General features: G+C 39.7%; 1 protein-coding gene across 13 annotated transcripts in view; it reads right to left on the bottom strand.

The window, feature by feature from the left end:
- WWOX (WW domain containing oxidoreductase) overlaps positions 1-14307 on the bottom strand; it is a 686397-nt gene that overhangs the window by 490951 nt on the left and 181139 nt on the right. The gene's annotated exons all lie outside the window — the stretch shown is intronic.

Below are 14307 nucleotides of genomic sequence, written 5' to 3'. Positions count from 1 at the left end.
CATATTTTCTGCTACATATACTCTAATTTGGATAGCAAAATGTGAATTTGCAAACACTTACTCAAAGCACAAGCTTCTTTCACTAATGCAAACAGAGGTTATACTTACACAAGCAACAAATGAGGGGCAGTAGAACAGAGCTTAATCCTGGCACATTTACCCTGCTGCTTTGCAGTGCATGCAGCTTGTAAAGGCAATGACATCATATGGGTTACTTGAAGAAAACAGTGATGTAGTGGTCCAGGAAATGTGAGGGGCAAGGATTTTTTGGGTGATACCTTTTAATGGAGCAATTGCATAGTTGGAAGAAATCTCAGACAAGCTTTTGGGCAGCAGTTATTCTACCTCAGCGCTCTCTCTGTACTCACTGGGCACGTCTACAGAAGATGTTCACGGCACAGTTGGCTAATTAACTGCACAGCAAACATCTTGGCGTCTACACATGTAGGGCTCACAAAACTAAAACTCTGCAGCAGAATAGTACTTGTAAATATAAGTATGCAGCAGCACACGTGTAGATGCTGACCGGGGGGCTGGGGCGTGAGGATATTTAGGTTCAGGGGCTGTTTGCCGGCTGGCCCCATACCAAAGCAGCTTCATGCCTCAGCCAGCCGCTCTGCAGCACGTTGAGCCTAGCTGGAGCAGCCCCAGGCGGGCAGGCTGACCTCTGGACCCCCTGTCAACCAGGACTGTTGTGACCTTGCTCCACGTGATGTGACCCAGCTCCATGCACATGCAGACATGCACCCAGGAGCAATAAACTGCAGAGAAATAAGCTCCAGAGTTTTTGCTGCCCCCTAATAGCACGTGTAGACACACCCACAGTATATTACATGACACTCCGAGAAATTTTGCATCTGAGTGGGAAATCTTTACCTGGTTAACCACCCAGGTATTTGAATATGCATGAGAAGTTAAACTAAGAATATCTGGTCTTAAGTGTCTAAATATGTTAATGATGTTGAGGTCATATGCATGAAAACAACCATTACTGCGCAGATGGAGAAAATTAGCTTTCCAATAACTTATGATGCAATTTTCAGATAGTTTAAGAGTGCTTCATGGTTGACTGTTTGAAGTGGCATCCAAGAGACAATAAAAAAACGCGGAAACCCTGTTGTAAACATACCATTTTCCAATGAAGTATAGCATAAACATCAATTCCCAGTAGCCTGGGAGGACTCCCCACCAGACTGTGTGGAGATATAGCTCAAAATAGAGGCCTTACGCATAAACAGAGAAAATTACATTCTCAATGACATACAGTATGACCTTCATTTCCTTGTAGCTGTGAAGGAATCTGAGGCTGACGAAAGATTTAGAATTAGCAAATATTACCATGTGATTGGTGATAAGCCAAACTAGTTTGGTGGATTTGGGGCAGTAGATAGATACAGGAACAGGAGTGTTTGCAGCACACAAAAAGTCAACTTTTGCCTACCTACCATACTTCTAAACTGATAGCAATATCCATTTTAAACACGTTGAAGATGAAAGTACAGCCCCTGAAAGCAGTACATTTAGGAGAACTCCATTTTGGAAGTATCAGCTCTTACAGATAGCATCGCTATGAGAGATGGCGGCCCACAGCCTGTTAAATGAACCCTGCACATCCAAGATAAGTAGATTCTGGTTTTCAAGAGAAAGAATTCTTTATGTACATTAAAAATGACTTTACTTTTAACTAAGATGTATCATGCAGCATTGCTATATTTATCTCATTTCAATGTGATGCTTTTGCAATTAATATCATTCCTCAAATACTCTTTATAGATTTTTTTGGTATGCATAGAAGATTCTGCTATATCAATAATGATATTAAATAACTGCAAAAATATGGTGTCACTAAAATAACGGATGGAATTAGATTATGCTGTTTATATTTATTGTCATCCTACTTGCCGAAGAAAGATTGATGCTTCTTTCCTAAAAAAATTCCTGAAAACAGCAAAATAAAAAGATTAGTAAATCCAAATTACTTGACTCATGTAAATCTCAACAAACTTCAGCAGATAAGAAAATCTACAGTGCCACTGATTATACTATTACACTTATTATTTTCACAATAATCTGAATAAAGTAATGGATTAGATTGCTTTATATTTTATATTGAGCTGAGCTTGATCAATTCAGAATTATTTATTCACTTTTCCTCCTGAATTGAATAGAAGATTGAGTATGCTCAGCCACTTAGCCATGTAAGTAAATCATCTGAGATCAAACCATAGAACACCCTTCGAAAATAAGGAACTATATGCATATTCTAGTTGACAAAATTGCTTAGAAAGAAAGGTAACTTTTTGCTAAATAACTCTCCTTTAATCCTGAAAAAGATTCTAAACCATATTAATGTCTTAAAGTGTATTTCAATGTTATACAATTCTAGAGCATTGTAAAAAAGTTGTCAAAAACTATATTCTTACATTGTGCATTAGAGCTAAATACACTGCAATAACTTTCTGGCATGGAAAAATCAGCCTAGGAGTCAGAAAGTGGGGCATCTAAATAACGAAGGATCTGAGAGTTAGAAAGGAAGCAGAAAGGGAAGAAACAAAAGTGGGGGACACACGTCATCTTTCACAGATGCTAGTGGCAAAGTCAACATGAAAGCTAAGACGCCTCAAGCTTCATTAACTGCACACACGTATGTAGCTGGAAGACAGGCATAGCAAAAGTAAAAAGAAAGAGGAAGAGGAATTTGGAATGCAAGAGCCAAAAGGTCTCAGGGCTGCAGTTGGCCAAGCTCCCTAGGACTCAAGTCAGCAAACCTTGTGGGATGATGGATGGAAAACTCAGCAAGGCAGGTTACTGAATTACAAAGTTACTGAATAGCCAATGGAAAAATTAATCAAATGTCCTAAGTATGGTCTTTTCAGTCACAGCCTTATCCCCCTACATGTGGAAATCCAGCTGAGTCTCCAGAGTAGCAAATAAATGTCACATCAGAAAATCCTTGTCTTTAGAAGATAAAAGTTTTAAAAAAATAATTTTAAAAACCCACACTTGCAAGAAATGCTGGAATTCAGAACGGGAACAAACAGTACAATCCGAGCTCCTGCCCCACCCCCTCACTTTTCCTTTTTAACCAAGAAGAAAGATGCCAGCAATTGCTTAACTCTGGAAAAGATGATTTGAAAAGCTGATAAAAGAGAGCAGCACTACTATCTTCACTAGAGGACTTCCAAAGGCCAATGTATATGGTTTACATTCTTTTAATAACTTTCTTCCAAAAAAAAGTTTTCAGGAATGTTAATTTAGTTATGTGATTATCATGTCCAGAGAAAGCCAATGTGATGATGAATGACATGTCACATGCAAAAAACAAACAGATGAATCATTCTTGCAGGGAAAATAGACTGTTATTGCATTCACCTATCCAGGAGTATTAAAATATATTAAAAACCCAGGAACATTTTTATTTCATACACATATACATATACATATATATTTAAAATAGCATGAATACTAAGAAAACATCAAGCAGTTCCCTCCATTTGATATATGGTATTTTTTTTGGACCCTGCAAATATACCTTTTATGACTTTGCTCTAAAAGAACGGACTTTCTAGCTCAGATTACTTGGACACTCTTTCTGTTTACCCTTCCATCCTTTTTTGTAAAGTCAGAAGAGATTTCTCTGAGAACTTCAAATAAATAAGATATCCAGCTGCACAAACACTATACATTCTGTTAGATGACTTTGGCTTCTTAAGGAATATTTAACTTTCTCAAAATGTAAATGATTAAAGAGAACCCATCATATGAAACTGATTGGTGAAATGTTTAAAGTGGTATGGCACCTCTACAAAGATGGTAAAAAAAAAAAGGGGGGGGAGCAGAGAGCAAGCGCTGGTAAAGTATCTCTGACATCCAAGGAGGTCTAGGGGAAATATTAATGTCGCTACATAAAACACCGTCCATTTAGAAAATATTCTTTAAATTATAGCTCTATAAAATGAAAACTAAGCTTTTTTAAAAAATGAATTTGTTACCTAATCTATTGTAAACACAGCCAATGAAAAAGTGGGGTTTCCTGTACATCTGTCCATTCATAAATAGCATCTTGAAAAAAGGGCAATGCAAGATGAGCCATGTTGTAGAACTGATAGGATTTATACAGCTCTGTAAGCCATGCTTCACTAATTGATGTGGGATAACAGTGTTTTATTACGTAACTTCACGGTGCATTTTTAGATGGGGGGGAGGTGGAGGGGTGCGGCAGGCATCTGCCCTCGCAAAGGCAAGCACATATGGAGTGAGCCCTGTCCAAAGACCTTATTTTTGCTGAACTTTCCCCTACTAGAGCAGCAAAGGGCTCTGTGGAGGTCTAAGTACCACCAGGTAGCAAATATGCTGTAAAAATGGGGGGCCAAAGGCCAAATACAAACTTTTTTTTTTTTAAAGGATCAAGCCTGTGGTGGCAGACATTCTTACCCTAATGCTCTAAGCGTCCCAGAGTCAAGTGACACGGGGGAGAATTCTGAGTTCATGTGTGAGGTCTCCTCACTCAGGGAATTAATAGAAGCTCTCCATGATAAAATCCACAGCCAAAAATAAAAATGCTCTCCAGATCTTGGGCTCTGAATTAAATAAATTAAACTGGGGGGAAGGGAAGGAACAGAGGAAGCAAAAGCACACCATGGAAATGCAGTAACTTATTACAGCTGTTACTTTGTAATCCACCATTATTAAGATGTTATCGTGTCTTCTACAATTTGGCAAATGGCAGGCAATTGTAATTGGAAACCACATAAGCTGTTTTACATCTCAGCCTGCATAAGATTTGTTTTTCATATTTAATGTCATTCACGGCAAAGTAATTTCAGTAGGTAAAAATGTCTGGTTAAACTGAATTGCCTCATATACTTTTATGTTTGACTGCATTGAAAATATTAGCTAAATGTACAGCAAAAAAAAAAGCCATAACTGTCAGAAAAGCTAAAAATCAAATTAACACTTGACAGAGTTTTCAAAAGTTTATTTTACAGAAAGGTACGGAGCCCCGTGTTACTAACCAAAATTCAAGTCTGAATTTTGAAAATGTGAAAAGATATGTCATAATTTTTCTGGGTATGGTAAATAGATTGTTGCAAATGTATCGTAATGCATTGACTGTATTTTGGATTACACATACCCAATCCCTAAAATTGCCACAGCTATTGTCTTGTTACTGAAGACAAAGAATGAACTTGAGCCTGAAACTCAGAAGATCTGGGTCCAAGCTCGCCGTGTGACCTTGACAAAAATCCACATACCTCAATCCCCATTTGTAAATTCAGATTGACATGAATTTCTTTTACTTCACGTGAAGGTTGGGAGGCTAAAAAGAGCCTAGTTGGTAGCAGGGGTGGGAGGGGTAGGAAAAGCACAGCCCCAGGGCTGGAGCGAACAGTTGGCCCTCCTCAGCCCTGGGGCCATACTCTAAATGTGTACAGTTGTTTGGTAGATAGGGCTAACCCATGCTCTGTCTAACTTGGTGCACCTCCTCAGATGAAATAATTTAGATCGGCCCAGCCATTTTTTACCGCATCTACTGTCCCTGAACATATGTACAGATAGGAACTGAAATCAAACTAACTGTAGTTAAGTCAGTCTAAGTGTAATGTCTGCATGTAACCTAAAAGAACAACATAAGAATTATAGAGAAAAAATAAGATAACAAATAGAGACAAGATGTAGGCTAGGGACAGACATTACCCATAAACCAGTTTAAGTGATCAGAAATTGGTTTAAACCTGTAACGGAACATAAGTTCTGTGCACATAAACCAGTTTCAAAATGGCTGAAACTGGTTTAAGATAAATCTGGTTGAATGTAGTATCAGACTGAAGTGATTGGCTCAAAACAGTTTATGCAATGTCTGTCTCAGAACCCTTCCTGGTTTAAGTTAAACCAGAGTTCCCCAGCATCCCAGATGCTTTGTAAACCTGGGCTGTGTTGTCTGCTCCAGAGAACAGGGTTGGCCCCGTCCCTCTTCTCCCTAGCCAGAGCTCCGGCGGAAACTGCAGGCACAGCAGCATCTGCCTGGCTTCCCTTGCTGCTCGCTGTTCAAGCAGGGATCCCCACCTTCCTCCCTCCCTCCCATCTCCCACAGCACAGACCCCAGCCCCACAGAACTAAACACATGGTATGCTAGCTAATACTGAGAGGTGTGTGTGTGTCTCCAATTTCACTGGGACAGGCAGACAGAACAGAGTCCACTTAGGGCTTTCTGGAGCTAATCAACAGGTCAGCTAGTAATGTGTCTCAGTTCCTTCCTTGGAAAAAGCTATTTAACAAGAGCTTGAATTAATGAGAGAGGCTTTTGTTTTGTTGATGGGCTGCTAAACACAGTTATCAGCCCCCTGCTGGCTCCCTAGTCTGTCAGGTTTGCTGTAGACAGTATGAAGAAGCAAGGAGAAGGAAACTGAAAAGCTCAGTATCATCAACAGATGCATGTACTGCACCCCCACCTTCCTTTGCCTCAGAGTGCTAGGCCAGGACTGGGGTCTGGCAAGGCACCTGCCCCTTGAGCAGAGAACAGGGAAAAGCCTGGGACGGTGCAGGCAGGGTGAGGGTTTAAACCCCAGCCTAATCAGAGCATCCTGCTGGGGTCTGGCTACACCCCTCTCCCCCCCCCCCCCCCGCCAGCTCAGCACTCCGGAAGGGAAGAGAGGGCTGCTCTAGTGCCCCCCAGCTTCTAACCTGAGCCACTGCAGGGATGTGTCTGCATTTCCTCAGTCCAGAGGGAATGTCTGTGCAGTTGTAAACTGATTCAATCTAGGCAGATTAGACTAACCTGCAAAGATTTAATCAATTCAGGCTCAGGCTTTTTAAATTTCTATCCCTAGCTGTGGAGCCTGGGAATTTCAAACAAGAGAAATTACAGTGTAATCATAACAGAGGAAGCGTAAATGCAAAATTACTTTTCAAACCTTTGTTAAATGCTCATTATTTCATTTGCAATACTTCTAAAGCCCACAGAATCTTTTGTTTTTCCCTCCTAGTGTGCAGTCAGGGGCTTTATTTCTGGATGATTTAAAACCTGAATCAAGAGAAATAAAAAACAACTTAATATACCCTGGCTTTCTGCAGTTTCTAAAACAGGAGGTTCAGCTCCTTTGTGTTAATTAACAACTGTGAGGCCAGTCTTCTCCAGCTCTCAGGCAAACAGGAGACAACAGAGTAAGCAAGCAGGCTTTTTGGATTGCACAAGGCAGCCTGTGAAGTTGCACACGTTGTGTGCATTTGTGGGAAATTCAAACCTTTTTATGAAAAGTTACTGAATTGCATGTAGACATTCCACAAATTATATACAACTTTCTAATCCAAGGAGACTTCCAGGCTGGAAAACTGAAAATATGCTATTCAGTTTCAAGCTAGAATGTAATTACTTACATTATAAATCATTAGGAGCCAAACACTGTTCACCAGCAAAACCCCAAGCAGTTGAGGTAGGCATTTTAGAGTTGCACCAGGATCTGATGAGGGAAGGAAGGGGGGAAGGAAGGTCCTTCCTTTCTCCCCAAGGTCATAAAACACAGCAGAGCTGCCTCACAACAGCTACTGAAATTTCTGCGCTGCAGTAGCTTCTATGGATGCCATGCTCTCTTCCATAAGCAAGTGTAGTGGAGGAGTCAATGCCCACATTGCCCACAAACATGGCATACTTTGCTACATAAATGCTACACACTTTATTCAGTGAAGAGTTACCTCTAAAGTAGTGCATGACACTCAAGAGGCATCCTTAAAATCTACCCTCGCACTTGCGCGCAGTGTAACTTCACTGCTTCTGCCCATCTCAAAGCTCTCTGCTCTCATGAAGAAGAGTGAAGAGAGTGATGAGGAGAAAAATGTATTTTTTCCTCATTTACTGTGGCTACTTTCTTGTTAATAGGAAAGCGAAAAATTACCTCTCAAACTACGTGTAAAGAAATACTGCTCTACCCTTAGCAGAATGTATGTACATTAAGTTATTAAGTATTATTTATCTGAAGTTTTAACTTCTTGGCTGTGGATGTTTCTAACTACTTCACAAACTGCATCTTCATGTGTCCATCCAATAAGTAATCAGAAAAAGCAGGTGATCAAAAAACTTCTTTCCCATTGAAGTCAACAAGCAGCAAACCCCAATTTTAGGTAAGCTCCACTACAGTATGATTAAAATATCAAGTAAATATGGATTTGCCTTAACTTATTTTATTCTGGTTCCTTAACAGATCACATCCAGAAATTATGCCTCCATGCTTGTGGAATGACAACTGATTTCTGATCTCCCCTTCCTTCTCCCCCGGGCTTAGCTGGCTAACTTTGTATCGCCTGTAACCTAGTGGCGTTCCCCACCTCACCCCCCTCCTTCTATTGTTAGTCTCTCGCCCGGGCGCTCTGTATTCCCCTATCGGCTTTGTCATCTTTTTTGACAACTGATTTCTGATCTCCCCTTCCTTCTTATTAAACACCAGAACAGACCTTCACATCTCTTTCTTCACTCCTTACAGCCTAAGCCCTGCACGCTGGCTAGCCATTAATGCTTGGCTTATAGGTGCATTTAGTAGGCCTACACGGTCATCATCTTTCTGGAACAGAGGATATAGCAAGTACACTAGAGCAGATAAGATGTAGACTGTAACTAAGTGTTGAGCTCTGGCTTGCGTTTATATTTTTTTGCATTTATCTTAACAATAAGACGACTGCATATGGAATATATGTACACCTAAAGTACACACGCGCGTGTGCGGACAAACACCCCTCCCACCGATTAGTCTTGAGGTTCTAGACGCATAGCTGAGGGTAGAATTTGGCCCCGATTGTGCCGTAAATTATGAAAGGCAACATGAACTCAGCAGCAGCCCACACAAATCTTTGGACTTCCAAATCTGTTTACTTAGAGAGAGAATGCTGGCTCCAATTACTGGGGTTATCCCAGTCTCTCTCTTTTTTTTAAAAAAGTACTTTAAGGTTCATGTTAACTTCTGTCAAAAGCAGGCAGAAATGTTGGAGGACAAAACAAAGCCTAAGAACACTAAGGGTGCATCGGAAGAGGGCTTCAGAAAGCAACTCAAATCATCATATGAAACTTGACCATAGTAAATTTTAGCTTAGAGAAAGAGTTATGGCAGCGGAGCACTCTTGATGCAGATTTTAATATTTTCTTCTCACATATTTTCTAATAATGTATACAGCTATCAGAAATAAAACAAAGTTGCCAGTTCCTGAACGACAGTTTAATACTGACATTCAGCAAACGAGGCCTATAGTCTTAAAAGGTACTCCTCCCGTTTCTCTGGAACACGTTTCAAGCAAGAAATGCCACTTCTAAAATCTTCATATTTTATAACAAAAAACAGATATACATTGATCAGCCCCTTTAGAAATTTTAAACTATAAGTCTTTGTACAGCAGGTTATTCAAGGGCAGAATTACCCTGCTATGGTTAGCTGAGGTTGAGAGTGACATCTCGTGCTTTGCAAGGTATAATTTATAACTCTGCAACAGAAACAACATTTTACTCCCATCCATTAAGAAGGGAGTAGCACATCTGTTAAAACTATAGTACAATGGCTGGCTTTGCGCTGCAACAGGAAACGTAACCCAATAGTCTCAGAACTTCTACAAACTCTAGCCATTTTTTAATGTAAAAGGATTTGAAAATTTAGTTCACTGTAACATCTGTTAAGCTCTTGCTACTCTAACACATGATATTCTTTCTGCTCTTACCTGCCAACAAAAATATTTGGTTCTATGTAAGACTATCGCAAGCGTGTGATAATAGCACTCTGCTTCTAATTTTATATGCCACTGTACGCTGACAAGATCATATGGCAGAGGTGCTAGTAAATCTGTTTTGTATCAGAAATAAAATCTTCTGATAAATTTATTCAGTTTTAATTGTATATGAATCTAGTAACAGGTCAGGAATTTTGAATGCACATTAACATTAAAAACACCAGAGACTATATAGTTATACCGTGCATATTTCTTTTCCTTCTTACAGACTTCTTACAGTGCTTATTTCTTCTCCTTCTTCAATCAAGCCAGCCGGGCCTGTACAAGCTCTGACGTCCTGATGCCTCAGAGTCCTTCTTCCAATCTTTCCATTTGTCCTTAATACCTACCTGATGCAGTTTGCCTTCAAGCAGAACATAAGCTCTTCACTGCCAATACTACTTTTTGCTATTTCACTTGACATTTATATGAATCTATAAAGACCTGGTCCTAATTACAGCTTCTGATTGTTACAATAATGGAAGTACTAAATCGGACTTGATGATCTGCCCAGGTCCCTTCCAACCCTACCAACTATGCAACTATGAAACTTACTACTAGTGCTACCTACCACATATAACATGTTTGAAGTGTCTTTTAACTCCATATGTTTTAAATCCATATGTTAGCTTCTTTTTTTCAAAACATGTAGGAGTTTGAGGAAGGCAGGACATTCAGTTCAGTTTCCACTTGTCTAAGTAGTATAATGACTGCTAGAGTCACCAGACAAATAAGTTGCAGCAGCAGCAGACCTGAAACTTGCATGTCATTGACTAGAAGGAGTGGTTATGTTCAGCACTGATGCGTCACACATTACTAAACTGTGAGAAACCTTAAGACATGGGCGGGATGGAGTTGCATTTCTTTTAACATGGTAATCCATTTAAAGCAACAATCAGAAATAGATATCTAAAAGCCTAGCTTGTCTAAGAAATTCAGCCCAAGAACGTTACTTAAGAATAAGAATGTCCAAATTGTAAAACTAACCGTCCGCAACACCATTCCTTGAACATGTACTTCGAATAGCCTGGTTCCTTGACGAGTATCCTAATTATTGTAAACTGAAGTCACTGTAGTCACAGCAAGTAACGGCAAATTTTAAAAAAAAAGGGGTGATTTTAGAACAGTGCTTCTCAATGCTTCAGGGAATCAGCTAGAACTAGAGGGCTACAGGCAGCGTTTCCTAGCAGTGATTCTGTCATGCAGAGACTTCTAAGTGCCACATGCCAGAGGCTGCATGACCTCTCCCAGAAATGGAAATTCTCTGTAGGCAGCAACATGCATCTCTGAAGACAGCACTACGCCCTCTCATTCAGACTGGAGCTATTCAACGTTTATGAACTGAGCTACTAGAATTTTTTCAAAACCAAAGCATATAACCTCACCCACTCTTTGGAAGTGAAACTAAATAATCAACTTGCTAAGACGCAAATGTAAATTTCAAATAACTGTAATTTAAAGAGATCATAATTTAATAAATTCCATTAGGATATAATTACTGCAAAAAAAACAAACAAGACAAAAATTAATACTCTCAGTAATAAGCAGTAACTGATTTAGCAATTTGAAGGAAGTATATTATTGTGGATACACAAGATGTAAAATATGAGAGAAAGAAAGAATGAATCTTCTGATTATCTTCTGAATCAGAAGCTTCATAACTGTCCAAAAAGTTGCAATAATGAAGCCTACAATATATCATCCACCATATTCTCAGTGCTTTCCTATGATACTGTCTTGTGAAACAAAAAGCAAAAACTTGAATATTAACGACGTGCAGCATATTAGGATGGAAAGGCCCTAATCATTAACCAGAGGCTCTCTGTGCTAGGCAGGGTAGTTTTCTAACAAACTACAGCCATACAATTCACACCTGTGCCAACTAAACTCTAAGAAAGAAATCTGGCATCCTAACCGTAAGCTCATCTGATCTCTAAAGCAATTTACTAGGAAAGTATTGAGGATAGGGCATAGGTGGCCTGCACGCTCGAGAAGGGATGCCTGTTTCTAGCAAGTTCTCTCAGCTTTTAGCCCAACTTACTCGTGCGGTAGAGGCACTTGGGAGGATAAGGGCAATATTTGTCACATTATATACTATACATTCACCCATGCATATCACCTTAATTGTCTACACTCAAAGCCAACCCTCATATAGAACTGAATACAGTAATTCCTGTTTCTTTCAAAATCACTGATCCTCTTTTGCACGAACACCAGAAACAAATAAGCACCATATTTAGAAGGCTACTGAATACAGCAAAAGAAATATTTATTAAAAAATCCCTAATTAATGCATTCAAATAAAGGAAGGTGAGCTTATCTGAACTATAAAATTAAACAGATACAAAAGTCTCATTTGCATCCAAGTAAGTAATCTGAGATATTTAGAACAGGTACCACAAACTGTATCAGTTTTACTTCAAAAATAAAATCACTGACAGACCTACCACATTCCTATCAGTTCAGATAAGGAGAGCATTTTATCCTACCCAAAGAGAAGCTCATAGTCTGCCTACAAACTCTGGCCTTCATAGGGCACACGTTGATTGTACTGACCACCACATGCATGACTGAAGGATGCCTCAACAGCTGCTCAGGTCACATACCAAAGCTCAACCACCTCAACAGTTCACGTACTGACCCAACTGGCACATGTCTTTTGTACATATGAATTCTGCAACCTACAGAGGTGTTAAGATTATTCAGACTTCCCATGTCATTGCTAATGCACCAAACTGTGAGAGCAAAGGGCATGTCTGACTTTTCTCTCATAGGTGGAGGTTCAAATAAGGCATCACTGAAAATCTGTCCCTTTTGTTGGATGAGACTAGAGCTTTGGCCTTTGGGCCACTTTCAGACTTTTGAACACCTGAGGCCTGAGCCACTTTCTTGTATTGATGTAAATTAAAATTAAGTCCTTTTTTTTTTTTTTTTTTAAATACACCAGTGTGAAACTAGTTTAAGTGAATATATATCAGGCCCCTTTCCTGTAGCTAACTGCACACTTTAGACATTAATCTGACCAGCTACTGGGGGTCTTGTTATTGACTGAGCTACTCGGAGATGGATACTCCATTCCCATCAATTCCTTCCCTGCTCCGTCTCAAATGAAAACAATTAATTTTGTCCAGATTGCTGGCTCAAAGTGACAATGAGTTGTGTAACCCCACTACCGCTGGCATCAATCACCAAGTCCATGGTGAGATGGACTGAACCAACCGCCAAAGTAGGATTGGCTCTGCATAGGTCTGGATTCCCTTTCTCCACATCCCTGATGCGTAGTCGCAGAAAATGGAGCGGCATATTTTTCCTTTGGGAATGTCAGTCTCTCTCGGTGCATATGTGATGAGAAACAGTCAATAAGGTTAAAAGGCAACCAGTTCTCAGCAAAGTAAAAGTCATTCTGAGTCCAGCAAACCAATGTGGACAGTTTATAAATAAATTAGGTCAGGGGTTAGAAGAAGATAGGGGTAACACCCCCCTACTTGTCAGTAGTGCAAAGTCTTAGATAATGAAGGATGCTAGTAGTAGTTACAAAAGGACTAGGTCAATCTTCTTTGCATAATGGCCCCAATCTGGTGTTTGGTGGAAAGACAACATTACTTTCTGGAAATGGCACAAGATAAGAAACTGGGCAGTAGGGCGACACATTTTAATGCCTCATTTAGAATCCACTGAAGTCATGGGGTACTGTTGGCTAACTCATAATCCTGCCAGGGCTACAACTAGATTTCTCACCAGTTATTATCCTATTTGAATACTGTTGTTTGCAAACGGCACAGCTGTCCTTTTAAATTATGATCTGATGATGTTTGAGACACGCTGCTCCTGAAAGAGCTATAAAATATTATGGTTTTGAGTATCTAGAGCATCAGACAGATGAATTCATGTTGCACTGCCATTTGTAGAACACAGTTGTCAGGCATTTATAGATGTGTCATCAACAAGACCCTTCCAACACATCCATGCAGCTCCCCTTCACTGAGCAATGCTTCCCATTTGAAATTCAAGCTTGTTTGGTTTTTCTCCCAAAGCAAAAAAGCAGCATTTGAAACATTTTTAAGCATCAGTATTTTGCTTTCAAGCTTAGCTATTTAAAAATGACCGCTTGAAATCCCTCAAAAGATCATAAACAAAAGAACAGAACAAACAAAGTTAAAAAAAAACCCCACTTAAGGAAGTAATTATCTTTGGACTTACAAATAATGGAAAGAGAGCAAATAGTCACCAAGTTATAAACCTGCAGAAGCATCTTGAAAGCATCTTCCTCAGTCATCAATAATCCCATTAGCATGGTTCTCTAACTGAGGCATTTACCTACCTCTCTATTTAGATAAAAAATGATGGAGCAAAAACAATTAAAAATTTCAAAACAACTTGTTAAATGCTTTAAACATAAACCAAATCACAACATCAACCCCAAGCCCTACCAGATGCAATTCCCTTTACCAGAGCAAATAAAAACCCTGCATTCCAACACAGCGTGTTTACATTAGACAGACAAGGCTAATCTGAAATGGCTTTAGGAGCCTTTCTTAGAGTGCTCAAGGGCCTGACAGTGCG

The sequence above is a fragment of the Alligator mississippiensis genome, chromosome 10, assembly GCF_030867095.1.
Source record: "Alligator mississippiensis isolate rAllMis1 chromosome 10, rAllMis1, whole genome shotgun sequence".
Lineage (NCBI taxonomy): Eukaryota > Metazoa > Chordata > Crocodylia > Alligatoridae > Alligator > Alligator mississippiensis.
This window is presented reverse-complemented; position numbering and strand designations above follow the sequence as displayed.